At 34.3% G+C, this 3,376-nt stretch overlaps 1 non-coding gene across 1 annotated transcript; it reads right to left on the bottom strand.

The window, feature by feature from the left end:
* Positions 1 to 2,893: 2,893 nt before the first annotated feature.
* Positions 2,894 to 2,968, bottom strand: TRNAT-GGU (transfer RNA threonine (anticodon GGU)). The gene has a single exon. It is a non-coding gene; the product is annotated as a tRNA-Thr (tRNA).
* Positions 2,969 to 3,376: the final 408 nt, after the last annotated feature.

The following is a 3,376-nucleotide window of genomic DNA, read 5'->3' as shown; positions in this document are numbered from 1 at the left end:
CCAGGTTAGGATGGCTTTCTGCACAGCCACCTTAAAAAAATCACTCTAAGTGTCTGTGCCCAGATCTAAGTCTTTGGAGCTCATTTGCATCTGGTTAGTGAAGGTTTACCTGCCTGGCTTTCTGGCTTTTCATTCTATATCTTAATCTTATCATTTAGTTTCTCTAAAAACAGCCTTTCCTTAGTATCACTTTTCTGTCCTAAATTACCTGCACACAAAGGTGGAGTCATATCTGCATGTTATGTCCCCACTTGTATTCTGCCTGTCAATCAGTTATAATAGCATTATATATTAAACCTATATTAACATCATGAGTACTTCTCATCCTTCCGAATTTAGTTTAAGGATAAAATTTTAAAATGTATTCCATACATATTATTCTGCCACAAATTGATAGGTAATAGTTAAAAATTCAAACTTGTGGAAATAAGTGTCCTAAGTGATAATCCATTATAAATCCTTCCAGAAATAAAGTCCCTATTAATGTGGTATACAGTCATCTAAATTTGTTCTATATGTATACTAACTTGATTAGGACCAAGAGACTAAGTGGCTTTAAAACAACAGAGGTTTATTTTTTTTCTCATGAAAAATGCTTCAATGAGAAAAGTCTAAATACTGTGTTATTCCAACTATCTGACATTCTGGAAAAGGCAAAACTATGGAGATAGTAAAAAGATCAGTGGTTGCCAGGGGCTTAGGCTGAGGAAGGGAGGGATGAATAGGTGGAGCACGAGGGATTTTTAGGACAGTGAAACTATTCTGTATGATACTGTAATGATGGATACATGTCATTATATGTTTGTCAAAACCATAGAATGTACAATACAGAGAGTGAAGCCACAGTAAACTGTAGACTTTAGTTAATAATAATGTATCAATATTGGCTCATAGTTACAACGAATGTACCAAGATATTAATAATAGGGGAGGGCTGGCCAGTTAGCTCAGTTGGTTAGAGCATGGTGCTGATAACACCAAAGTCCAGGGTTTGATCCCTATTCTGGCCGGCCTCCAAAAGCAAAACAAAAGCAAAAATAGGGAAAACTGAGAGGGGGTTAGGGAGTTTATGGGAACTCTGTACTTTCTGCTCAACTTTTCTGTAAACCTAAAACTGCTCAAGCAAATAAAGTCTATTTTTTTTTAATGCTAAGTTGAGAAGTCCAGGCTGTTAGGGAAATTCTGCTCCATGTGGTCCTTCAAGGACCCAGGCTCCTTCCAAGTCATGCTCTACTATCCCCAGGGTGCTGTCGTTGTCTGCATGGTTAGGGATGGGTCACCAATCAAGTCCAGGTTCCAGTTGGCAGAAAGGAAGGAAAGAAAGTGGAGGAACTCTGCCTGTTGTCCATAGATAGATTTACCCACTACTCCAAGCAGTATTCTACTTTGAGCACTTAGTCACTTGACCACATCTAACTGAAAGGAAGGCTAAAAAATGTCTACACAGACACCCAGCAAAAAGGCAAGAATAGATTACGGTAAACAGCCAGCTCTACATACACATATTCACATTATTTATGTTTTATTATGTACTATATATATAATAACTGTATATTATAATTATTTTCATTTACAAAAATATGATAATACCATGACATAGTATTTGGCAACATGCTTTTTAACATTTGCAATTTATCTTGGACATATTTGATGCCATACAGCTACCTAATTCTTTATAGCTATATATGATTCTATGTGCAGATTTGCCACAATGTATTAACTATCTCTGATCATAAACTTTCATGTTGTTTCAAACTTCTCTATTTCACATATCCCAACTGGTCCATGTCCTTTAATTGCATGTTCTCATAGTGGCTTGTGTGTCTTCATTGAAATTAAATAATACTTTATTAAATAACTTGAATAATTTGTCTTTGGTTTTGCTTGGAATTTTTAATTAAATGTGTAATAAAGTCATGAATTGTATAGTCTGTTGTTTGATATCTATGTTCCCTAATGGCATATCGACTTTGTGAGAGTCCTCCAAAGCTGGGACTGTAGCTGTCTCATTTACTAATATATCCACAGAACTCAGCTCTACACCTAGTACATAGTAGATGCTCAGTAAACATGTCAGTTGAATGTTCAGTATATAAATGACTAAATATCAAAAATACCACAGACTTCTCAGTGTATTTCTGGGATAATTCTTAAATCAGAGTTGCTTGATCACATTCATAAACATTTTGTATTTTTATAGATATTGCCAAATTGACCTGCAAAGAGTTTGAACTAATTTGTGTTCCCATCATTAGTGAATGCGAGGACCTATTTTCCCACATGTTCCAAAAAATATGTATCTTTTCACAACAAAAATAAGAAAGACTAAAGTAAAGATTATTCTAAAGCTCAATTTATTATGTCTCTATTGTGAAGAAATAAGAAATGTTATTTTTGTTTTGGGGGAAAAAGTTGAAAAAGATAAAAATAGAACCACCTTCAAATAAGAGATGTAGGTCTATTGGACTTTATTTTGTAAATTAAAAAAAATTATTTGATCTTTGATACAGCTCAAATATGTATTATCATGTGTATATGGTATACCATTGCAGTTGCTCAATTTTTTCATTAAAGAACTAAGATTAAATGGTAAATGTTTAAAATTGTTTGTGGAAGTATAATATAATATAATATAATACAGAAAATGGCACATATTGTAAGTCTTTGGTTCCATGAATTTTTACAAACTGAATGTATTTATGTAACTAGCACCCAGATCAAGAAACTGAATACTATCAGCACCTCAGAAGCCATCTGAATAGCACTTTTTATCTATACGGATATTTGTCTCAATTATGTTTACAAACTGATCATATGTATATAGTAGTGATAATAGAAATATACATTATGTATGAATATATTTATTTATTTATTTATTTATTTATTTTTCCAGCTGGCCAGTAAGGGGATCTGAACCCTTGACCTTGGTGTTACCAACACCACGTTCTAACCAGCTGAGCTAACTAGCCAGCCCTATATGAATGTACCTAAACCACATTTGTATATAGCTACATATTATTATTACATAGGGATTCATACCGTTTTCCTCCTGGATTTCCTTCATCATTATGTTATGTGTTTAAAGACACGTCAATGGAGATAAATAGAAGATCCCTCATGTTATGCATAGCTAAAATTAAAATCACTGATTGCCCTGCACATTCTTAGAGGTTTCCACATAGTGCAGAAAGCCAACCACACAAGTCATGGAAACAGCTGGGGACTCTGTGTAACACACAGTGACAAGGATGATTCAGGCCCATGGGTTATTATTAGAGTAAGCAAGTGCTAGGTGTGTAGACAGAATATTAAATAATCCCCTTGGAAGAGGAAGGAGAAAAGGAAAAGTGTATCCAAGCCTGTGACACTTTCTCTCT

The sequence above is a fragment of the Cynocephalus volans genome, chromosome 6 (genome assembly GCF_027409185.1).
Source record: "Cynocephalus volans isolate mCynVol1 chromosome 6, mCynVol1.pri, whole genome shotgun sequence".
Classification (NCBI taxonomy): domain Eukaryota; kingdom Metazoa; phylum Chordata; class Mammalia; order Dermoptera; family Cynocephalidae; genus Cynocephalus; species Cynocephalus volans.
The sequence above is the reverse complement of the archived record's forward strand: the minus strand, read 5'-3'. Positions and strand labels throughout refer to the sequence as shown.